Source organism: Prionailurus bengalensis, chromosome A2 (genome assembly GCF_016509475.1).
Source record: "Prionailurus bengalensis isolate Pbe53 chromosome A2, Fcat_Pben_1.1_paternal_pri, whole genome shotgun sequence".
NCBI classification, from domain to species: Eukaryota; Metazoa; Chordata; class Mammalia; order Carnivora; family Felidae; genus Prionailurus; species Prionailurus bengalensis.
Genome location: NC_057348.1, coordinates 5680530 through 5705087, shown reverse-complemented (window position 1 = coordinate 5705087; position 24558 = coordinate 5680530). Strand labels below are relative to the sequence as shown.

The window sequence follows — 24558 nt, the reverse complement described above, 5'->3', positions numbered from 1 at the left end:
CCCATGTTCCCAGCAGCACGATCACAACGGCCAGCGGGTGGAAACAACCCAAGTGTCCATTAACGGACGAATGAATAAATCATGTGGTCCATTCATACCGTGGAATATTACTCAGCCATTAAAAAGAATAAAGTTCTGAAACGTGGATAAGCCTTGAAAACGTTATGCTAAATGAACCAAGCCAGACTCAAAAGGACAAATACCGTAGGATTCCACTTATATAAGATACCTCAAATGGGTAAATTCATAGAGACAGAGTGTAGACGGCAGGTGCCAGGGACTGGAGTAGGGGTTAGGGAGTCAGTGTTTAATGGGGACATAATCTCAAGTGTGGAAAGATGAGAAAGTTCTGGAGATGGATGGTGCGGGTGGTTGCACAACCGTGTGAATATGCTTAGTGCCACCGAGCTGTGCACTTAAAAATGGCTACAACAGGGGGCGCCTGGCTGGCTCCGTTGGAAGAGTATGTGACTCTTGATCTTGGAGCTGGGAGTTCAAGCCCTACATTGGGTGTAGAGATTACTAAACACAAATTTAAACACTTTAAAAAATGGTTACAGTGGTACATTTCATGCTATATACATTTTACCTCATTTTTTAAAAAAGGGGACTACAGGGGTGCCTGGGTGGCGCAGTCGGTTAAGCGTCCGACTTCAGCCAGGTCACGATCTCACAGTCCGTGAGTTCGAGCCCCGCGTCGGGCTCTGGGCTGATGGCTCGGAGCCTGGAGCCTGTTTCCGATTCTGTGTCTCCCTCTCTCTCTGCCCCTCGCCCATTCATGCTCTGTCTCTCTCTGTCCCAAAAATAAATAAACGTTGAAAAAAAAAATTTTTTTTAAAGGGGACTACATAAGATGCAATTGTTTGTTTAAAAAAAGAGAAGAAAATGGGGCACGTTGTGGGCTCAGTCAGTGGAGTGTGTGACTCTTGATCTCGGGGTTGTGGGTTCAAGCCCCGAGCTGGGTGTGGAGATTATTTTTTTTTTAACGTTTATTTATTTTTGAGACAGAGAGAGACAGAGCATGAACAGGGGAGGGGCAGAGAGAGAGGGAGACACAGAATCTGAAACAGGCTCCAGGCTCTGAGCTGTCAGCACAGAGCCCGACGCGGGGCTTGAACCCACGGACCGTGAGATCATGACCTGAGCCGAAGTCGGACGCTTAACCGACCAAGCCACCCAGGTGCCCCCGAGATTATTTTTTAAAAATAAAATAGGGGCGCCTGGGTGGCTCAGTCGGTTAAGCGTCTGACTTCGGCTCAGGTCATGATCATGCAGCTTGTGGGTTTGAGCCCCGCGTGGGGCTCTGTGCTGACAACTCAGAGCCTGGGGCCTGCTTTGGATTCTATGTCTCTCTCTCTCTCTCTCTCTCTCTCTGCCCCTCCCCCACTCACACTCTCTCTCTCCTTCAAAAATAAACATTAAAAATAATAATAATAAAATAAAAAGAGTGAGGGATGTGAGTCTGCCAGGGCTGAGGGAAGGTGAGGGGTGAGGGTCCTCTGTGACCCTACCCCAGTGCCCCCCCCCCAAAACCAGCAAAAGGAAAGAAAGCGGGGGCTGACAGAGAATAAGAGGTCAAGAGAAGCTGAGTTCAAGCTTCCTCTCTGGCTGTGTGGCCTCGGGCAGCTAACTGCACCACTCTGGGCTTGCGTCATCGTCTGTGGAAATGGGAATTTTTTTTTAAATGTTTATTTTATTTTTGAGAGAGAGAGAGAAAGCACACGTGGGGGAGGGGCAGGGAGAGAGAGAGAGACATAGAATCCAAAGCGGACTCCAGGCTCTGAGCTGTCAGCACAGAGCCCGACGCGGGGCTCGAACTCACAAACCATGAGATCAGGACCCGAGCAGAAGTGGAACGTTTAACCGACTGAGCCACCCAGGCGCCCCTGAAATGGGAATTTTTAATGCACTTGCTCCACAGACAGGGGTGGGTATGTTCGTCTCTATAAAGCTCCCAGCACGGGAGCCTCGTCATGCTGTTCCCTGCCCGGCTGCTGGGAACCTCAGGCTGGCAGGCAGGCGTCACCAACTCAAGTGGGTTATCCTGCCGACACTGGGAAGCTGGCGGGGCTCTTGGGGAGGCAGCAGCAGGATGAAAGGAGGCAGAGTCGCTCCAGGGAGAACAGCTCAGTATCCCCCCTCCCACCCCCCACCCCCCCCACCCCCCACCGTGGCCGGAGAAGTTGAAGCTGTGTGCGTCCAGTCAGACGCTCACGTACAGACACCCCAGAAACACAGAGACACCCCTGCAGACACACACACACACACACACACACACACACACACAGAAACACAGAGACCCAGAGGGACCTGGAGACACACGGACAAGGAGGCAGGCCAACTCACAAACATACCCAGTAGGCCCTCTTCAGAGCCCTTCTTGGAAAACTTCATTTCCCACCTTGCCTCGCCCCATCCTCTCTGCCCTTAAGGAACATCTGTGAAACACCCACTGGGTACCGGGCCCCGTTTCAGCGTTAGGGTCACTGGGGGATCAAGATGGGACCCCCCCCTGCCCCCCAGCCTTGAGGGGTGGACATTTTCCAGGAGGAGGCTGTCAGGCACAGGATAAAAAAGGAACCGAGAGGGAGGAGGGCTCGGGAGATACAGCTGGGCGGGGGGGGCGGTGGCAGGCAGGGGGGTGGCAGGATGGGTGGACAGAGTGAACCTCTGACTAAAGGCCCAAGGGATGGCAGGAGGGGGCCACGCGGACTGGCAAGAAGAAGGAAAAGCGTTCCAGGCAGGAGGAACAGACAGTGTAAAGGCTTCTCCACCCACCCCATCCGACCCGTCCCAGCCCTCCCCAGCCCTGACTCAGGCCACTTGGATGAAACAGCATGGAGGCAGGGGTCCCTCCACCTATCTGTCCCCCAGATGGCCTGGTTCTCTTCCATTCCACAGATGAGGACACCTTGGGGCTCAGAGAGGCTGTGTCACACACCCGAGTTCACACAGCACAAACATGAGCCCAGGACTGTCTGAACTGGGGGCTCCTGCCTTTGGGGAGAGGAGCCCCCACTGAGGACAGAGGTCTTGTTTGGCAAAGGCTAGGCCAGGGAGGACAGCCAGACACAGAGAGGCAGTGACAGACAGACTTGTGGGATTTCAGTCCCCATCCTGCTGGAACAAGGGAGCAGCAGCCCCGGAGACCCCCAGAGGGGCCCAGAGGTCTGGAGGGGTGGGTGATGGGTGCATGCTGCAGGGGTTGCGGGTCTGACCTGGATGGGGCCCCAGACTGCTGATTTGGAAACTGAGTCCAGATGTGGGGGGGGGGGGCGGGGGGGGGTTGGTTCTGAGAGCACAAGCAGGACTCTGGGCGGGAGGTTGGAGGTCTGAGTCTCCTATCGCTGCCGTAACAAGTCAGCACTCACTTGGTGGCTTAAAAGAACACACAGTTATCTGACAGTTCTGGAGGTCAGAAGTCCAAAACGGGTCTCACTGGGCTGAAATCCAGGTGTCCACAGGGCCACATTTTCCTTCTGGAAGCTCCTGGGGAGAAGGTGTTTCCGGCTTCTAGAAGCATCTGCGTTCCTTGGCTCATGGCCCCTTTCTTCATCTTCAGATAGTACAGCATCTTCCACCTGGGTCTGCCCTTCAAGCACAAAAGGTGTGAAAACCCGGAGGGGAGGGGGAAGCAAGGCGCTCCCCCTCTCTGCCTCTGGTCCCAGCTTTGGGCCTCCCTAGGGTTCCCCCTCCCCCTCCCCAGACACCCCACACTGGGCTCTCGGGCTTAGAAACTCCCACCGACCAGATCCTGGCCTCCCCTGACGCCCAGAGCCCTGTCCGTACCCCTTCCACCAGGCCCCAGCGGCCCCCACGGCAGAGTCCAATTTGAAGTCTGATTGTGCCTCTCCTGGGAGAGCCCTGGAGGGCCTTGGTGGCTGGCCCCACCCTGCTGCCCTCTTCACTCACCTCTGGACTCTAACTCCACTTAATGCCACCATCCATTCACCTCTCAGGGTTCAGATGTCACCTCCTCCGGGAAGCCTGTCCTGAATACTCCCTGCTCACACATGGGGTGGGGGCAGGAGAAAGGAGGGCATAGGGTAGCCAAGAAATCTGTCCCTGACCCTGGCCCACCCAAATCCTCTGTCAGGGGCCTCCCCCTCTACTTCTCCAGGGATCTGCTGCTTCTCCCCTGGGGCCTGGACTCCCCCCTTCCACAATGTCTCCAGTTACTATTAATACAGACGACTGTCACGTTCTGAGCGCCCCCCCCCCCAGGTGCAAGGCGATAAAACCGCAGCTCCTGGGCCCTGCAACTGGGAACGTGGCTTTATGGCCCTTCCTCTCCCCCGTGCACAAAGGAGCTCTTGGGAGCACAGGGGGAGGGAGGGAGGTTTGAGGGAGAAGGACGCGCACATCTGAAAAGAGAAAAAAATAGTCTCGTGGAGGAAACAGCAAGTGCAGAGACCAGAAGCGGGTTGGGAGGCACAGGCTCTCTGGCCCCTCTTGCTTCCCATGTGTGGAAAGCAAATCTCAGCAACGTGAAGCAACCGGCTTAGGGCCCCACGCCCAAGAGGCCGGGCCTTCTCCCTCCCTCGCCCTGGATGTGCTTCAAGGAGAGGCTTATTGTTCAAAGGTGAAGCCACTTGGTGAGGGACCGTTGGCCAGCAGCTCTGGAACCCCCTTCCCTTCGGCTGGGGCAGCTGAGCCGTGAGCACCGCCCCCCTCACTCCCCGGGGTACGACCCAGGCGCTCACAGACTACCTGCGCCCCATCCAGGATCGGCTTCCGGTCAAGGCTTGCCGGGGCTCCCTGCTCCCGCGCACTGCTGACCCCGGGTCACTTTCGCTTCCATCCGGCAAGAGAGGGCTGGGGGCTGTCCCACCACCCACGCGGGCCTGTCTCCCCTGCTCTGCCTCCTGACCCCCCGCACCCCACCCGCCCGCCTGCCCTCCGCTACGCCCAACCTCCCAACTGGGCAGTTAGTGGGCTTCTGCGCGCGCTTCCGCCCCTCGCCTCCGAACTGGGGCGGCTCGGTCTTCAATCTGGGACAAGTGGGGAACCCGAGGTGGCTTCTGAGGCCCGAGACAGTCCGGGCCTCCCCAGCAATCGATGCCCGGCCGGCCCGTGTGCTCCCGCGATCAGGGCACACGCGGTGTGGGTGCAGATGCGCGGGTCTGGGCGGGGCCAGAAGAGGGGACCCCGCAGGAGGGGATCGCGCGGACGTGCGGCGAGCGGAACGGAACCAGGAGCCAGACTGAGCGCCGAAGGTGCTGGGTTCAAAGGAGAGAGATAAGGCGCAGCCCGGGGACCTGCCGCTGGCTCTCGGCCAGGCGCGCCTCCGGACAGGCCTGGAGCGGGGGTGGGGGCGGGGGCGGGCCTGGGGGCGGAGCTAGGCCGGGGCCCGCGGCGCGGGGCGGGGGGTCGGGGAAGCGGTCCAGTCCGCGGAGGGGGCCGAGCGCCGCCCGGACCCCGCGCCCCGCAGGGGCCCGCCCCGGCCCGGCCCCGCCCCTCCAGGCCCCGCCCCCCCACCCCTGCCTACCTCCTGGGCCCGCGGCGGAGGGGGCCCCGGGAGCAGAGTCCCGCTGCCGCGTGCGGGCCGCGTCAGCTCCTTCCTCTCCGCGTCCGTCCCCGCTGCGCCCCGCCGCCTGCGCCCCCAGGTAAGCGAGCGCCCCGCGCCCCGAACGTCGCCCGGAACGCCACCCTCGCGGCGAGCCCCGGCCCCGCCTCCGCGGCCATGGCGGCCCCGGTCCCCATCACCGCGCCCCCGGGCGGCCTCTCGGCGCTTCCCATCCGGTCCCAGGCCCCGGCCGCCGCCCCGAGCGAGCCCTGCTCCCCCGAGGGTCGCGGCGCCGCGAGCGCCGGGGACGCGGCTGCGAGGCGGGCGGGAGTGGGGGCGAGCCCGGCGCGGCGACGCGGAGGGGGGGGGCATCCGGATGTGTGAACGCGAGCAGCGCCGCGGGCGTGTGGGTCTGACACCCGCGAGCCCACACCGAGCGCCTGCGTGGGGGCCACCGACGTGCCCGCGCTGGGGGCGCAGCCGGGGCCCTGGCCTCGCAGCCCGGCCGCGTAGACGGCTGGCAGCGGCGTAAACAGACTCGGATCGCTCCAGCCCGCGCTGAGTGCGGGGAAGACGACACCTCGGGGAGACGGGGTAAGGGGTGGGGGACGGATTGTCGGAGGAGGTGTCATCCGGGCTGAGTGGACCCGCCAGCGAGGGCTGCTGAGGCCCAGGAAGCACCAAGATTCCGAGGCGGGGCCCAGCCCGGTGTGTCTGCGGGGCAGAAAGGAGGCCAGCGTGGCTGGAGCGCGGAGAGGGAGGCTTGGAGGTGGGGAGAGTTTGGCCCGAGCCTCGAAGATGGCGGGGAGTGAGTGAATTCCACTCTCGGGTCTGGGGGGGGGGGGGCACGGGAGGCTTAGAGCCAAGTGAGCTCCCCGGTCGTGTTGTGTCTTAGGAAGATCCCGTGCTGTGGGCAGGAGGGATGGGAGGAGACCCGGGAGGAGGCTGCTGGTTTGCACCCCCCTGGAAGGAGCGGTGGAAAGCGGGTGGGGGGGAGGGGGGTGCATCCTGGCAGAAGACGTCCTCTGCATTCCCTGCCTGCTTAGAAGTGGGGCGTGAAGTAACATGCTGGGAGGAGATTTCTGGCACTGGCAGCTGGGGGCATGCAGGGGCCTTTCATTCCGCGATGGGGAAACTGAGGGAGAAGCAGGTGGGGTGGGGCTGTTGTGGCCGCGTCTGACTGGCGAACCCCCTGAAATGCCGCCCGATGGGGGAGGCTCCTGGAGACCAACTCCACACCGCGGGGAGGTGTCCAGCGGCCGAGTGCAGGGGCCGCGCTGGCCCCACTAGGGTGACCTGGGTCTCTTTTAGGGAGGCTGCCTGAGGAACACATTCTGGAGGGTGGGGTTGCCTCTGAAGCTCCCCAGGTTCAACTCAGCCCCCTTCCAAGAGCAGCTGCTGTGAATCAGCATGGCTGGGGCAGGGGTACCAGGAGCCTCACGCAGCACACCTGAGCCAGGGCGGGCCAAGCCAGAACGTTCCGTGCCTTTCCAGCTCACCTACTCCCAGTGCGGGTTCTTGAGAGGGGAAGGGAGAGGCGGTAGGAGTGAGCTGGGAGATTTGGTCACTGAACTGGCCTTGTGACCCCAGGGAAAGTTTTCTGAGCTTCTGTTTGCCCATCTGTAAAATGGGTCAGTAGAACCTATCCCTGGGAATGTTGTTCTGATCAGAGGAAGCCTTGGCTAGGAAAGGACTTGGCTGATCCCCCCCCCCCACCCCGCAGCCTCACGCCTGAGGTTGGGGGAGGGCTCCAGAGCCAGTGGGAGTGCACAGCCTGAGGAGCCCCCATTTCTGCCTGCTCTTAGAAATGGGAGCACTGTGTAACTGCGCCCACCTCCAGACCCAGGGCCTGCCTTCTGCAGACTGAGTGAGTCAGGCGTGTAAAGTGTTTGGTTGGCCCAGCGCCTGGCTTGGAGTGATCACTCGGCCCAGGAGCCACTGGGCTCCTGTATTTGGCAGGGGGGAGCGGGAACGGGCCATCACCCTTGGGATGCCCACAGGAAAGCAGGCATGGGGGGGGCGGGGCGCATGCTCCTCTCTTATCTGGGCACCGCAGGCTGTCCCCTTTCCGGCTGTCCGGAGGCTGCCTCTGACCTTGTCCTGCCTGTATGAGTTCAGTGCCCTCAGGCTAGTGACTTCACCTCCTTCTCGCCTCAGTTTCTTCACCTGTAAAATGGGAATAATAGCAGTCATCACCTCAGAGGCGAGTGTGGTGCCCAGCTGCTAATAAGCACCTGATGGAGGTGTGGGGGAAGGGAGCCCAGAGGAGGGGCCTGATTCAGCCTGGGGAGGGGTCAGGGAAGGCTTCTCGGAGGAGGCGACCATTGGTGGGTCACTGAGGACGCCTAAGAGGTAACAGAGCAGAGAGACTCCAGTGGGGAGAGACTGGGGGGTGCATGGGAGGAGCCACAAGCAGGAGCTGAGACCAGCATGGAAGCAGCTGACTGGTCCAGATCGCCATGGAGCTGAGTGAGAGGTGCCTGGATCCTGGAGAGATTTGAAGGGGGCGGGGGTGGGGGGCGGAGTGGAACGGCCACTGATTGGGGAACAGGTTCGGGTACTGTTTGCAGCATCTGGAAATTGTGTCCCTGCTCCGCAGCCGGGTTGGAGGCGGGCTTTGAAGAAGCAAGGCTGGAGGTTGGGAGAGGTCCCCGTGGGGGGGGGGGGGGGGGAGGGGGGTAGAGAGAGGGCAGGACGAAATGGAGTAGGTGGCAAGGGCTCTGGGGAAGAAAGAGGAAGGGCGCGAGTGGCTCAATGGGTTAACCGTCCACTCCAGATCTCGGCTCAGGTCATGATCTCAGGGTTGGTGGGATCGAGCCCCTCTTTGGGCTCTGTGCTGACAGTGCAGGGCCTGCTTGGGATTCTGTCTCTGCCTCTCACCTGCGCGTATGCGCACGCGTGCACCCTCTCTCTCTCTCAAAATAAATAAACGTTTAAAAAAAAAAAAAAAAAAAGAAGGAAATGGCCAGCCCAGCTGAGTTTCTGAATCCTCTGCATGAATAATTCAGTGGCAGGACTTCTACCCCCTTACTTGACTGTCCTTCCCACCCTCACCCCACCCCAAGCCATTCAGATGGGCTCTTTTTTTTTTTTTAAAGTGTATTTTATTTACTTTTGAGAGAGGGAGAGAGAGCACCGGGGTGCATGCGAGCGCACGAGCAGGGGAGGGGCAGAGAGAGAGAGAGAGAGAGAGAGAGAGAGAGAATATCCCAAGCAGGCTCAGCACGGAGCCTGACGCGGGGCTCCAACTCCTGATCATGACCTGAGCCACAATCGAGAGTCCGACGTTCAACCACCTGAGCCACCCAGATTCCCCCAGATGGACTCTTCTTTGCCACCCTTGAAGAGGCTCTGACCAGAGTGGCATCTGGGAGGTCTTTCTCCTCCTTCAATCTCGACTTTATACCTTTGTTAATATGAGGCTGTCACCCCAGTTCCCCACAATGAATGGCCGGGAGCTTGTTCTCTCCCCATCCCATCTTGGGCTCCCAAACGCATATTTTGCCCCAGGATCCCCTGACCGTGTGTCTGAGGAGGGGGGCCACGTGCCTGCCAGCCACACCTTGGAGAACCCCTCTGCCCTGCGCTTGGCCCCACCCCTCTTCACCCTTACGTCCGTCATTTATTCATCCAGCATGCATTTATGAAGTGCCTGCACCGGGAGGCACCGGGGACGAGCAGTGCACCAAAGGAAGCTTCCTTGCTGCACACTACTTGGAGGAGTAATGTTGGGGGGGCGGGGGGGGGGCTGGAGCAGAGGGAGCAAGGAGGAGAGTGGGCAGAGGGGCAGACGACGAGACTGAAGGTCTCAGGGCTCCCGGGTCCAGTAACAGCAGGCCCTGGGAGGGTCCTCGCTTGAAGGGTAAGAGGAGTTGAGTCCTACCTCTTTGCAGTTTGCAGGGGCATTGCTTGGCTGCTTTGTGGCCTCCCTGCGGTGGTCATTTCTGGAACCCTTGATGGCCGAGGCGGCTGCTGGCAGGAGGAAGGGAGCAAATCCACCCCCTTTCCCAGGGGGGGCCTTCCCCCTGCATATGGTGGGGCTCAGCTGACCTGGGAGACTTCTCGGAAGCACTGAAGTAGCCGGGGAGAGGGCTCAGGTGGGGGTATGGAGGGAGGGGGCAGCGGCAGTGACCGGCAGGGCCCCGAGCTGGGGGTTGGAGCGGGACACTCTCGGAGAGGGGACAGGGATGCCGGGATGGCGGTCAGCAAACACCAAAGCAGGAGTGTCGTGAGGGTGGCCCTGCCATCGGCCTGCTGTCACTCCCTTCGCAGGTGGAGGAGAAAGGACTCGGCCCCCTCCCCCGCCCCTCCCTGTAAGGCATGTGGACGAGGGCCTGGTCACCTGGATCTGGTTCCCCTTCCCACCCCCACTACTGACCCAGGCAGACCCCAAACCCTACCAGCTTCAGAGGCTTTAATGAGAGGATTCAGAGCCTCGGACTCTGGAACCTAGATTGGTTGGGGGTCCTGCTGAGAGCCAGGATGCTGTGGCCACGACTGCCCTCCCCACCCCCATCCCTGTCCACACTGGGGATGGGTGTGCCTAAGGGCAGTTCTCTTGGCCCTGGCTCAGTTATGACGACGATCCCCGCAGGCGCTGAGGAGCCACCGCGGGCGCAAGGGAGTCTCACTAAACTATTAGGAGATGGCAGGGGACAAAGACAGTGACAGAGAGGGACAGCAGGCAGGATGAGCTCTGGAAACATCTGCGTCTGGACCTCCTTTTTCCATCTGAGATGTTGGTGAGGGCGGGTCTTAGTATAAGGCTGTCGCCCCCCTGCCCTGACCTCTTCCCACATGCCCCTCTGTTCCTGTGGGCTTCCTCTCTGTGCCTCGAAGCTACTGCACATGGCCCGGCCTCAGGGCCTTTACACAGCCTGTCCCCTTTGCCGAGAATGCTCTATCCCTGTGGCTTCCTCGTGTCTTCTTAGACCATCCTGACCTTCCTGTTTAAAATTGCAGCCCCCACTGCCCATTTCTGATCTCTTTTCCTGCCCTATTTTTCTCTCCACTATCCAGAATAATGAAATAAATTAATAATAAAATGTATAGTATTTGCCACCTCCAACCCTCACCCCATCCAGGACCTCTGCTCCATGAGGGCTGGGATCCTCATTTAGTGTGTTTCCTGCTATAACCCCAGCCCCCTGGCATACAGTGTGTGTGTGTGTGTGTGTGTGTGTGTTGGCGGGGGGGGGGGGGGGTGGTGGTGGAGTGGCTAGCCAGAGACTGGAAGCAGCTGAGGGCAATTTAGGCCCCAAGTCAGGACACTCGGAACTTTCCCACATGTTCCTAGAATTTTCCAGAAATGCGTTCAGAGTAAGAGGCTGGGGGCGGGGCAGAGCCTCTCTGAGGAGGTCACTTATTCCCCCTCTTGATGGATTTCGAATCTTTCACTTTTGTATTTTTTTTTTTAATTTTTTTTTTCAACGTTTATTTTTGGGACAGAGAGAGACAGAGCATGAACGGGGGAGGGGCAGAGAGAGAGGGAGACACAGAATCTGAAACGGACTCCAGGCTCTGAGCTGTCAGCACAGAGCCCGACGCGGGGCTCGAACTCCCGGACCGCGAGATCGTGACCTGGCTGAAGTCGGACGCTTAACCGACTGCGCCACCCAGGCGCCCCAACGTTTGTTTATTTTTGAGAGAGAGAGAGAGCATGAGCAGGGGAAGGGCAGAGAGAGAGGAAGACCCAGAATCCAAAGCAGGCTCCGTGCTGTCAGCGGAGCTCTGTCCCCACGAACGGTGAGATAATGGCCTGAGCGGAAATCAAGAGTCAGAGGCTTACCCAACTGAGCCACCCAGGTGCCCCTGAATCTTTCACTTTTGAATAAAAAGAAAAAGGTTTTAGTGGGCCATTATCCGGGACAAATGCCAGGACCTTTGAGGATGTACGTTATCAGTGCTGTTTCGCAAAGGGGCTCATTTCTGACACTAAAGTCCAGTGTCTCCACGGCCATGTCTCCCTTTCACGTGCATGGAGGGTCCAGAGGTTCCCCTGGTCTGCACATTCTGAGGAGGCGTGGTTGTACCCGTGCACATGCTTGGAGTAATTGTGTATTTACTGTAACCTTCTTACACGATGAAATTCACACCACTCTGCAGAAATGGTGCAATTGATGCACTGGGATGTGTTTCTTAACTCTAAGAGCCCAGAGGACTAGCACGGGAAACAAAGCCTCTTACTTACATGCCTGAGTGGTTGGTCCTTCGTTTTGGTGAAGTTGGCTCTGGGGGTTGAGGATTTTCAGACAGCAAGAGAGAGCCGTGGCGCTTGCGTTGATGACATGTCAAAGATGCTTGTGGTAACTTCTGGATCGAGACGGGGGTGGGGGGGTGAGCCACAGGGCAGGTAGCTGCTCACCTATTTCAACCTTGGACAGTATTCCTCCGAGACTCAGTGAACATACCTGATTGAAATTCTGGAAATAGGTGAAGGGGTCGCGCTTGGGACCTTGGGGAAATCTGACAAGCACGTAAGTCATCTGCATACAGCGTTGCTCAAATATTGCCTAGAGATCGGGCACAGAGTATTTAGAAACCAGAACTGCATGGGTGTGTGCAGCCACTGACTTTTTCATTCATAGGATAGTTCACTCCTGCTTCAGAGGCAGAGACTGGACGTCTCTGTTGTTACTGAAATATTCTTTAAGCACCACCCCTTGTAAGTTTTGGCTACATTGTATCTGTTGCTTACTAAGGCATTCTTTGTTGCCTTACTTGTGCCGCCCAAACTTAGGTCTTCTGAGGAGGTAATATGGGAGCTGGGGCCAGAGTTAGAGCTGAGAGCAGACACAGACAGGAATCGGATCCTGTTTGTTGGAGAGCCCCCCCACACCCACCCCGTTCATTGGGGAGATAGACACGTCCCTGGGCAGTGACAAGGAAAAATAATGTGGATCAAATGGAGGATCCACAGGCTCCCTGATGCAGCCTGGAAGTCCTGGAAGGCTTCCTGGAAGCAGCAACAGGCAAGCTGGTTACTTGAAGGGCTACAGGAATGGTGGTTAGTGACACGGGCCAAGGGGGACTTCTGGGTATTGCATTGGAGTGGTATTTCTGAAATCTGACCCGACCCTGGGAGACCGGCCACAGACACTGGCTAAGAACCATGGGTGGGAGTAGGGGCTATCTGGGTGGCTACAGGACATCCTCCGGGTGCCGGGCGGGGGGAAGGGACAGGCTTGTACTTTGTGCTGTGCGCTGCTGAGGGCTGGGCGGGGAAAAGTGGTCTGCCCTGCGCGCCCCAGCCGCCCTCCATCCCCCACCACTGCCTCGCCCTGCATGAGTGCACAGCCCTGCATCTGTGTGCATCCCCTACCGGAGGAGGGGCTCCCCTCAACCGACATCTGGGAGGAAGTGCAGTGGCTTGGCCTCTAGTTATGCAAACACCTCTGGTCCTTAAAGGGCCCCCGGATAGACAGCGTTTGGGCCGGGGGACCCCTCTCTCTCCACCCCATGCTCCAGCCCCACAGCCCTACCCCACCTGGAGAGGATGACCAGTGCTCACGTGTGCCCTGCACGGGCTCCCCACCCTTCCTAGGCAGGCTGGCGGGATGGTGGCAGTTCATAGGAGGACAGGAGGTACCGTTCGCCTGACACCATCCGGCAGGAGCAGATCTGCCCAGGCCTGTGGACTCCCAGCAGTCACTGTTTGCCACTACCTGACCCAGAACCCGGACAGGTGCGTGGAGGTCGGAGTGGGGAGGAGGTGCCTGGGGGTGCTGCGGCTCCAGAGCCCTTAAGGCCCTGCCCTTCCCCATCGTCACCCCTCTTTGGCTCAGAAGGCACTTTCTCAGAGTCCCACACCTGGAGGTTTGCCCAAAGGGCTCTTGTCCCCTCCCCCGGCTGGGTTGGTTGTCCCCCAATCCCTGCCGAGGCGGGTGGTTCCCAGATCAGGTTGCCCCCCCGCCCCCGGCCCCTGTCCCCTCCCAGATGCCAGCCACCGATGAGCTCCTGGGCAGCACTTTCCTCACCTGCGAAATCCCACGGACAGCCCACGAGGGAGGAGAGTTCACAGAATCACTCCCTTCGGACATCGAGGCCTGAGCCTCCCATGCTGCCACTGGATCTTTAAGGCCCAGGTGACAGGCGCTTGCCACCCTCCCCTTGACGAGGAAGGCTTGGACCTGGGCTGACAGCCTCATCAGCATCAGGTGCCGGCCGGCCAGGACTGAACATCGTCTTGTTTTCATTGTTGGTTGTCTTATGGTCCCTGTCCGCATGGGACACTGACGCTGGCTTTCTCTTCAGGGGAGGGAGGGGAAATTTCTTCTGAAGATAAATGTACTGAAAAACAAAACTCGCCTTCTGAAGGAGACGGGTGGGTGCCTGATGCACAGATGGGAGAGGCCGGGGTTGTGGGAAGGATGGAGGGGAGGGCTCCCTAACCTAGCCTGGGGACCCTGGGCAGGGCTTCCTGGTGGACGTGTCTGAGAGCAGAGTCGTGAAGAACCAGGAGGCCTTGGCAGGCAGAAGGGAGGGCATCACTGGCTGGGGGAACAGCACGTGCAAAGATCCGGAGGTGTGCCTGGGGGCAGCGTGCCGGGGGCAGGAACTTTTGCGGGATTTCAAGCCAAGAGTCTGATTTGCACGTTGGAAGGGTGGCCTGAGCAAAACCCGGAGGCGGGGAGCCCAGGGAGGAGGCCACAGTTACTGACGTGAGACGTGAGGGCGTGGCCGTGGGACGCGAGTGGGAAGGGACCCGCTTGCTAGTCACGGGGCAGATGGATGCTATCGCAGGGGCTCTGTGACCCGGGCGTGTGTGGAGGGCTCCCGGACAACTCCCAGATTCCTGTCCCCAAAGACTGGGTGGAAGGTGGGACCGTGGCCAAGAAGCCTGGGGAGGAAGAGAGCACACCCAGGTGGGGGAGGGCTTGAGCTCAATGCGTCTGGGAGAGAGCAGTCAGGGGGTCTTGGCTTAGCAGGTTTGTTGTGGGAGAGACCTGGGAGCCGTGCTGATCAGCTGTGCTGATCACAGCTTCCAGCAACAGCAGATGGCAATGGGGGTCCAGGACTGGATTTGGGGCCAGAGGGGAGGAAACCCAGCATGGGTTAGAGACAGGACAGCAGAGGGGAGGGGAGCCGGGACGCCTCGGTTCTCCGAGGGAGGGGCAGACGAGGGGTCGGATACGCAGTAAGAGGTCATGGACACGCGGGCCGTGCTTGGCCAGGGAGGTGGGGGGAGTCCCTGGGGACCTAGGCCGAGTGGGTGGGAGTGAGGTGGAGACAGAGTGACATACAGGCACGAAGGCAGGGTCTGCTTTCCAAGAATGCCAGGGTGGCCGCCGATGAGCTGAGGTTCCGTGAGCCCGTGTGCATCTGGGATGTCCAGTGGTGTAGATGAGAGTTCAAACTCCAGCTGTTTGCCAGTTGTGTGACCCCGGGTAGATGACTCAGGGTCTCTGAGACTGAGCTTATCCACGAAATGGGGACCCTGACAGCATCTTCCTCGGGGCATGTCTAACATTTCCAGCGTAGGAAGGTAGGGCACTTGGTAGGGCACAGATCCTGCCCTGGGGCAAGCCTCTGTGGGTGACACCTGGCATGGTACCAGCACCCCAGGCATGTTGGGCAATCCCCGGTACGTGTATGGGCAAGGCCTGCTGTCCCAAAAAGAAGCCTGGCTTTTGCTGCTACTTGGCCCTACCCGAACCTGGCCCCATGTACGCTGTCACCAGGGAGCGGCAGAGGGGCCCAGCGGCCAGCTGGTGGGAGAAGGAGGCAGGTGTTAGACGAGATCGGGTGATTAAGGGGTGCCATCAGAGTGTAACCTGGAACCCACAGTTCTCTGGCATTGCTGAAGGGGCTGACCTGGATTGGGAATCGGTTTCTTAATGGTCAGCTGAGGTGGGGGGGTGCGTACTGACAGCTAGAAATGCCCCCTCTGAGCCCGTATCTCCTCTGCCAAGCACCCCTTCGGTGGGAACCTTTATGTTCCTTCTGTACTCATGTGATTTTCTATTTAAAAAGTCACCTTTAATATATACACGCCCTAGAACCTTACTCAGCCTTAAAAGGCAGGACGTTCTGACAGCTGCTGCAACATGGACCTTGGGACCTATGCTCAGTGAAATAAGCTAGTCATTCAAGGGCAAATAGCGTATGATTCCACCTGTGGGAGGTCCCTAGAGTCATCAAATCCATAGGAACAGAGCAGAATAGGGGTGACCAGGGTTTGGGGGTGGAGGAGTGGGGAGCTAGTGTTTAATGGGGACAGAGTTTCAGTTTTGCAAGACAAAACCCCGGAGATGAATGGTGCTGATGGTTGCCCAACAATATGACTGTATTTAATACCACTGAGCTAAACGCTTCAAAATAGTAAGGATGGGGGCACCTGGGCGGCTCAGTCGGTTGGGCGTCCAACCTCGGCTCAGGTCATGATCTCACAGTGCGTGGGTTCGAGCCCCGCGTCGGGCTCTGTGCTGACAGCTCAGAGCCTGCTTCAGGTCCTCTGTTCCCCTCTCTGTCCCTCCCCCATGCGCTCGCTCGCTCTCTTTCGAAAGTAAACGTTAAAAAAATACGATGGTATATTTTTATGTTCTATGTTTTCTACCACAATTAAAAAAAATCTAAGTCACCCTGAAACATTCCTTGTAAAAAAATCCCTGAATCCCAAAACAAGCAGACCAGCTCCTCCCTCCCCCGACTTCCTGATATAATAACTCTCCTGATTATGGATATATACACACACACACACACACACACACACACACACACACGGACGTATAAGAGTATAATCCTTATAGCCTATTTCTGTGACTTAAATTGCATATATGTGGCCATGGGAGAAGATATAAAGTCTCTTCGTATTTCTTTAAGTATTTTTTCTGGCTCCGTTCTTGTTTCCTTCTCCTTTTGGGACTCTAATTAGATCTGATAATGTCCCAAAGGTCACTGAGACTCTACTTTTTTTTTTTTTCCCAATTGTGGTAAAATATACAAAATGTAACACTGACCATTTTAACCACTGTTAAGTGTGCAGCTTAGTAGCATTGAGTACATTCACAGCATCCTGCAGCCATCACCACTGTCTATTTCCAGATGGCACATTTTTTTTAAGATTTTATTTTTAAGTGATCTCTACACCCAATGTGGGGCTTAAACTCATGACCCTGAGATCAAGAGTTGCACGCTCTGCCGACTGAGCCAGCCAGGGGACCCCAGGTGGCACATTGTTATTTCATCTTTGTTTTTTCTTCTCTGTTCTTCAGTTTGGATGTTTAGGATTTATCTAGCTTCAAATTTATTAACTCTTTCTTTTATCTTCTTTGATAGGCAATGGAGCCCACATGTGACTTTTTAATTTCAAGTAATTTCAGTTTTAGAATTTACATTTAGGGGGAAGCTGGGTGGCTCAGTCAGTTAAGTGTCTGACTCTTGATCTCCGCTCAGGTCTTGATCTCAGGGTCGTGAGTTCAACCCCCACATTGGGCTCTGTGCTGGGTGTGAAGACTACTTTAAAAAAAAAAAAAAGTTACGTTTGGTTCATTTTTCTGCTTTTCTGCTGAGGTTTCTTATTCATTCAGTAGTAGCTATTTTTTTCTTCACATCTTTGAATAGATTTATAATAGCTGCTTCCAAATCCTTACCTGTTCATTCCAACATCTGGGGCACTTCAGAGGTTAGTCCCCATTAATTTCCTTCCGCTTTGAGTATGGGTCATGTTGCCTTATTTCTTCAAGGGTCAAGTAATTTGGGGTTGTATTCTGGACATTGTCAAGATGTGTTGGGGAGACTCTGGATTCTGTTGTGTTCCTCTGGAGAGCACGGCTTTTTTTAAAATGTATTTTTTATCAGGCAATTAACCTGTCTGGACTCAAGCTCTAAAAGTCTGTTTTCCTTATGGTGGGTAACAGGTGAGATCTCACCTCCTTTCTTCCTTTCTTTTTTTTAGGTTTATTTATTTTTCAGAGAGAGGGAGGGAGAGAATGAGCAGGGGGGCAGGGGGAGAGGGAGAATCCTAAGCAGGTCCCACACTCAGCGTGGAGTCCGATGCAGGGCTCAATCTCATGGCCTGAGCCGAAATCAAGAGTGAGACACTGGGATGCCTGGATGGCTCAGTCGGTTAAGCGTCTGACTTCGGCTCAGGTCAGATCTCACGGTTCGCGAGTTCAAGCCCTGCATCAGGCTCTGTGCTGACAAGCTCGGACCCTGGAGCCTGCTTCAGATTCCGTGTCTCCTTCTCTATCTGCCCCTCCCCCACGCTTACGCTCTGTCTCTCTCTCTCTCAAAAATAAACAAACATTAAAAAAAAAAAAAGAGAGAGACACTTAATTGCCTGAGCCCACCCAGGCATCCCTCACTTCCTTTCTTTTAGCCTTAGCTAGGCTGGTTGGAGCCTGCCCTGAACCACTGCACAGAATTTTTGTGTAGAATTTGGAACTTCCTTTTTCTGGCTTTCTCCTTTCCTGCGTGTCCTGTCCCATTGAGTTATTGTCGTCTTTCTGGGTTCTGTCTTCTCATTTTTCAAGCCGGCTTCTATTTCCAGTGAATAACAGTAAAAAAGGAAACGCGCCCTGGGCCGTTCCCTTATCCCTGGTATAGATTCCCCTCCAACTGCTCCCTATTTTGGGTCATACTAGAGCAGCACCAGCAGACTTGTGGAAATGTTCCTTATCTGCACTGCCTATTAGGGTAGCCACAAGCCACATGTGGCCAATGAGCGTAGACATTTTGCTGGTGCAACTGAGGCATTGAATTTGAAATTGAATTGAAATTTCATTTCCGTTCATTGCAATTCAGAAAGCCCCCTGCTGTTAGTAGCTGCCGTGCGTTAGACAATGCAGCACTGAGGGATTTTAGCTTCAAGGTAGAGTTTCTTGTCTCCGAGGGGGCTGGTCCGATGCTGCTAACTCCGCCTCCCCCAGAAGCTGAGCTCTCCTGGTGGTTTTCCATTGCATAAATTACTTATCAGGCCATCAGTGGCCCCCTGCATTTTGCTTTTATTTTTTTTAACTCCTTGACTGCCCCCTCCCCAATCCGTGAGCATAACATTTCCTCCTCTTTTTGTCCCTTTGGTTAATTTTTAAATTAAAAAAAAAAAAAAGTGAACCGTGGTAAAATACACATAATATAGAAATTACCATCCTGACCATTTAAAAAAAAAAAAAAGGTTTATTTAGGGGCGCCTGGATGACTCAGTCGGTTAAGTCTCCGACTTCGGCTCAGGTCACGATCTCGCGGTTTGTGAGTTTGAGCCCTGCTCGGGCTCTGTGCTGACAGCTCAGAGGCTGGAGCCTCCTTCAGATTCTGTGTCTCTCTCTCTCCGCCCCTCCCCTGCTCACGATCTGTCTCTCTCTGTCTCAAAAATAAAATAAAACATTAAAAAAATTTTTTTTAAGTTTATTTATTTTTGAGAGGGAGGGAGACAGGACAGAGTGAGAATCCCAAGCAGGCTCCACACTGTCAGCTCAGAGCCTGATGCGGGGCTCAAACTCATGAAATGTGAGATCATGACCTCAGATGACATCAAGAGTCAGACTGAGCCACCCAGGCGCCCCCGATCTTGACCATTTTACACAGTTCAGTACTGTTAAAATATTCATATTGTTGTCCATCCGTCTCTAGAACTTTCTCATCTCCCCAAACTGAGACTCTGTCCCCATGAAACACCGACTCTTCACCCCCTCCCCCGCCTCCCACCGTCTACTTCCTGTCTCTGTGGACAGGACTCCTCCAGGGACCCCCTGTAGCAGAATCAAACAGTATCTGTCTTGTTGTGATTGGCTAGCTCAACTGAATGTAATGTCCCCAGGGCCCCTCAGTGTTGTGTCTTCCTCCTCCTTTCAAATTATAACGTAAGACCTCATTGTGGGGCACCCAGATGGCTTAGTTGATTAAGCATCCAGCATCCGACTTTGGCCCAGGTCATGATCTCGTAGTTCATGGGTTCGAGTCCTGCATCAGGCTCTGTGCTGACAGCTCGGGGCCTGGAGCCTGCTTCGGATTCTGTGTCTCCTCTCTCTGCGTACCCCACCCCCCCAACTTGTGCGTGCTCGCTCACGCTCCCTCCCTCTCTTAAAAATAAACTTTAAAAAAAAAGATTTCATCATATGGAACCCTGAGGCTTCTGCTCTCCAACTGTTAGACATCAGGATTGCAAGTTTTCACTGGAAGGGAGAGAGGGATAGACTCCAAAAAGGCACAGGGACATCTGGGGAGTGATGGATGTGTTCGTTACCTTGACTGGGGCCATGATTTCATGCATATGTACATACATCAGAACATGTCAAACCACACACTTCAGATGTGCAGTTTTTTGCATGTCAGGGGTCCCTCAATAAAGCTGTATTTGTGTTTTTATTGTAATAGCCCAAGAGGGCTCCCCTCACCCCCAAGCTGTATGCTTGATCGATTCCTGTGCAGGTGACAGATCCCACCGCCCCCGCCCCTTAAACTCCAAGAGACCTGATCCTCTCCTTTCTTGGTCTTGAAACCTTCCAGACTGACCCCACCCCCGACACACCCCCATGCTAGGTGGTGCTGGGGACCCCAGAGGTCTGTCCCTGGCCTGGCTCTCACGGTCTAGGGGGACACTGAGAGCCAGCTAGCTTTCTAAGTTCCAGGGCTGAAGAAATCTCTGAAGAAAGGCCCAGGGGTGGGGCAGGGCAGGGTGGGGCCGGGCCAGGATGGGGACAGGGCTCTGCTGAGGGTGGGAAGGGCAGAGAAGGGTTCTTAAGGAAGAAATTGGATCTGACCCAGGTCTTGAAACACTGGTAGGACCTGGTCCTTTGAAGCACCTGCCGGTGGCCCTGCACAGATGGAGGGCCTGAGGCGCTTGTCCACACTGCAGACTTCCGATCTGCCTCTGAGAACTACCGACTTTGAGTCGCCGGGGAGACAGCGAAAGGATGAGTTTGTAAAGAAGTGCTTTGTAAATTTCGGATACACTCCAAAGTCTGAGAAACATGACATAAATATTAAAAGAACGTGGAAGAAAATATTTGTATTTCAGGATATGAAAGACCTTACTTCAGTTTTACTCATTAAGACGTCGTAGATGAAGTGGCATGTAAAATGCATCTATAGTTCTTCAATGGTAGTGTGATGAAGACATACGTACCCACTGCCAGGTTAAGGCACAGACTATGCTTGAATAAAGCAGGGGGAGGCATCTCAGACTGAAGGCTCGGCTGATGCAAAGGCCCGGAGGCTGGACCGCTGGGGAAAGCCCTTGGGCATCCCAGCGTCTGGGTGTGGGATAGCGCGGGGGCTCCCCGGAGCCGTAGGAGGGGGCGGATTCCATCAGGGTGGCCCACGGCCAGCCCCAGGCAGCTGCAGAGTGACCCCCATGGCCCCAGTGTCGGTGGTCCGGCCGGCTGAATGACCAGTGGCTTCTTGCTCTGAGCCCGGGCTTCCCAGTTCCGGAAATGGGGAGACTGTGGATCTGCGTTCTGGGGATCAAGCTGGCCTTGCCTGTCGAAGCAGATGGTTTCTTTTCAAGGAGGCTCTGCACCCAGTGTGGGGCTTGAACTCACAGCCCCGAGATCGAGAGCCGCACGTTCCCCCGACGGAGCCAGCCAGGTGCCCCGGTGGTTTCTTTCTCGAGAAAGTCGGACCACCTGTGCCAAAGCCCTCGTGCCCACCCACCTGTCCATGTCTCTGTACCACCCGTTCATTCATCCACTTAGCAAACGGTTGACATCTAATGTTGTACCAGGCCCTATTCTCAGGATTCAGCGGTGCCTAAAACAACACTCTGGGCTTCACGAGTCTTCAGCCTTGAGGTGAGACGGGCAAACTAGTAAATACGAGCTCACATAGGACAGGAAGACTAAAGGAGCAGAACAGGGTATGGAGACGGAGGAACACAGAGGCTTCTTTGGTAGCCATCTGAGACATTTTCTCTGGTGAGTGAGCCGGGATATGAATAATGAGACAGAGCCAGACACGGGGCTGTGTGAGGGGACAGTGTGTGCAAAGGCCCCGGGGCAACGGTGAGCTTGGTGAGTTGGACACAGCACATGCAAAGCCCCGGGGCAGAAATGAGCTTGGTGAATTAGAAGGCCGGCAAGCAGCCGTCGTAATAAGTTGAGTTAGCGCGGTGAGGGAGGGTGTGTCAACAGAGCCGGAGTGCGGAGGGCACACGTGTGTCTGCATAGCAGGGGCTGGGGTGAGGCAGAGCCCTGGACCTGGGGCCCTCCTCGGGGTCTTTGCAGAGAACGGCACGGTAGTGACTCCTGGACTGGCTCCCCCTCTGGTCATTCGCACCCGGTAGGGCCTCTGAGCAGAGAGGCCCAGAGCAGAGGAACCAGGGCTATCTGGAGGGGACAGCCAGGGCCCAGGGCAGGGGCGGCTGCGGTTATCTACAAACAACCCCCGCTTAGCACATCATGTGTTCCCTGCCTGGGCCTCCAGCCGGAGTCAGGTGACCCCAGGCAGTAGGCCAGGCTGCAGGGGCCGGGAGACTGTGTGTATGTGTGTGTCCGTCCCTGGGCGGCCCAGACATCTGGAGTCTGAATTGATTTCCTTTTTCACAACCCGGGCAAGTCCTGCATTTCCAGCCGGACTTAAAACAAAACAAACCTATGTGCACAGCCCTGCTCTGCTGGGGCTGGGACGTTTGGAGGTTCTGGGGACCAACAGGGAGCCGTAAGCTCATTCGGACCTCTGGGCGGGGACAGGGACCCTCTGCTCATCCTCCCTCCCCGCATCAGCCCGAAGCCCTAATCTCTCCCGGTCTGGGGATATTTTTAGCCACTAAGAAGGATTATCAGAGTCTGGCTCCCAGGTGGCAGGGGCAGGGCTGGGAGTGAGGCCAGAGAGGCTTCAAGACCCAGCAGTCCTGCTGGGAGACTGGGGGCAGGGCTGGGGTGATGGGGATGCAGGCTCAGTCTGGTTGGGCTGGACCAGCCACTCGGTGAGTCTCCAGATGACCTCTCCGTGGCCCTGGCCCAGCCCAGCCTGAGTTTATTAGCTGCAGCTTTAAGGGAAGGCTGCAGAGGCCAAGGAGGTTCTGGGAAGAACCATCCAGAACCTGCTGCAGGCCAGCACCCCTCCTGCCCAGACTGCCCCTCATCCCACGCTGCCCTCTCTGCTGCTAATACAGAAGTCAGTTACACATAGTGCCCGTTCTACCCCAGGGGTCATTCCCGCCACGCCGTGTGGGTATCCCATCATACACATGGGGAAACTGAGGCACAGAGCAGCCTAGTTGCCTGCCTGAGGTTGCATTGCAGCTGGGACTCTGGCCCGTCTGCCGGGCTCCAGACCCTGTTCTCTTCTCACGCCACAGTGTCTCTTCTTTATCAAGAGGGTGGAGGGGTGGGAGGGGACAGACACTTTAGAGACAGGGTAGGGCTTCCGGGGCTAAGACCTCTGCGGTCCGGGTGGATCATTCTGACGTGGATGCCAGAAAGGTTTGCCTGGGCTTGCTTCAGCTGAGGGTGCTGGAGTTCCAGGCTGGTCACGCTTCCTTCCTTCTCCACCCCCCACTGTTCCAAAAAGACTTTGTGACTAGCTCCCAGTATCACAGTGAGTGAAGCAGGGCTGGGGAATGTGCTTTAACTGAATCCAAGGTCGGGGCAACCGGGGGGTACCTCCAGGAGGAAGTGACAAATGAACTGGGTTTTGAAGGATGCGTAGGAGTTTGCCAGACAGACAAGGAAGGGGTGTAAGCCCTGTGGAGGCAGAGCCCTTGCCTGTTCCCTCACCATGCAGTGTTCTCAGCACCCAACATAGGGCAATAACTATTAGACGGGCATTCTAGGCAGAGGACAGCAGTTGTAAAAGCTGGCTATGGGAAATCCTCTGGTGTGGGGGGAGCAGGAAGTGTCAGGCAGTGGGCTTTGAAGCTGGGACATCGGCCGAGGCCTCAGATTGGAAGATGCCATCACCCGTGTGTACTCTTCCTCCTCCCAAGCTCATCATGGCTTTTGCACGCGTCACAGCTGTGGTGGATCCTGATCTGGGTGGCCCTTGAGTGGGGGAAGAACATGGCATTGGGGACCTGGACTCCTGGGTTCTGGCTTCAGCTCTGGCTGGCTGGGGGCTTTCCCGGGACTCCCTGCTCGCTTCCTTTGTGCTGGGGGGGGGGAGGGGGGAGGGATGTCCGCTGGGTGAGAAGGGGGTTGGAGATGCCCTGCAGTGGGTGTGGCTCTGGTTGGGAGGCGGGAATGCCGGCCTGGGCACGTGTCCCTGTGCCCCTGTGGGTGTGTGGGATCAAGCCAACCTTGCCTGTTAGTGAAGACGTTTTCTCCTAGAGAGCTCAACCGCCCGGGCAGACGTCCCTGCGTCCACCTACCCATCTGTCCCTTCTGTCTGGGACGCCCGAGTCTCGTAGGTCTAGGCTAGCCACGGTCGCACACCCTCGGGCGCTTGTCAAGCTGCTGCCAGGGTGTCCATTGGTGGCACTGCCATTATCAGTCACCTCGCTGATTGCCAGATGCCTCACAACCTGGTCCTTTGTCTCCGCCCCTCCCTGCGCTATTCCACACGTCCCCGTGGACTTGAACGTCAGCCCTGCTGGCTCTGAGACTCGGACTCTGAGGCTTTTTCTTTTTTCTCCATTTGACTTGTCCTATTGTGATTTATAAGAAATAGGTGCTTGGTCTTTGTCCCTGGTCTCGCACAGAGCTTCCCAGACCCTTGGAATTTCCTGTGATAAGACTGATCAAGGAGTCTCTGGTTATGTTAACAAGGTGGCTTTGGGAAAGCCCCTGGTTGCCAGAGGAAGCAACTGTGAACCCAGGGTAGAAACTTTCAGTGCCCCCTGGTCCCACCTCCAGGGAGGGGAGAGGGCCTGCAGGTGAACTCAGTCATCAGTGAATGATGATTTCATCCAGCCTCCTTTGTAATGAAGCCTCCATGAAAACCCAAAGGGCGTTGTTCAGAGAGCTTCCTGGTTGGCGAACGCATGGAAATGGGGGGGGGTGTGGTACATGTGGAGATGGGTGCCCCTTCCCCATGCCTTGCCCTCAACATCCCTTCTATCTGGCTGTTCCTGAGGTGTGTCCTGTTGCAAGAGAACTGTGATCTAATCAGCAGTGTGTTTCTCGGCATTCTGCGAGCTGCTCTAGCAAATTAATCAAACCCAAGGAGGGGGTCCTGGG

The 24558-nt window shown here is 56.5% G+C and overlaps 1 protein-coding gene and 1 long non-coding RNA gene across 3 annotated transcripts in view; one reads left to right on the top strand and one right to left on the bottom strand.

Annotated features, from left to right (window-relative positions):
• Positions 1-2351: 2351 nt before the first annotated feature.
• LOC122486822 lies at positions 2352-4847 on the bottom strand. The gene is made up of 2 exons (XR_006298237.1): positions 3913-4847; positions 2352-3592 (listed from the first exon to the last, which is right to left on the bottom strand). It is a non-coding gene; the product is annotated as an uncharacterized LOC122486822 (long non-coding RNA).
• Positions 4848-5459: 612 nt separating this feature from the next.
• CERS4 (ceramide synthase 4) overlaps positions 5460-24558 on the top strand; it is a 34584-nt gene continuing 15485 nt past the window's right edge. Inside the window, exon 1 of one of the 2 annotated variants that reach the window (XM_043586438.1) lies at positions 5460-5606. The gene's annotated coding sequence lies outside the window, so the exon portion shown is untranslated. Of the gene's footprint in view, positions 5607-5929; positions 6101-24558 lie in introns of those variants that run through there. The other variant, XM_043586439.1, reaches the window with a different exon arrangement.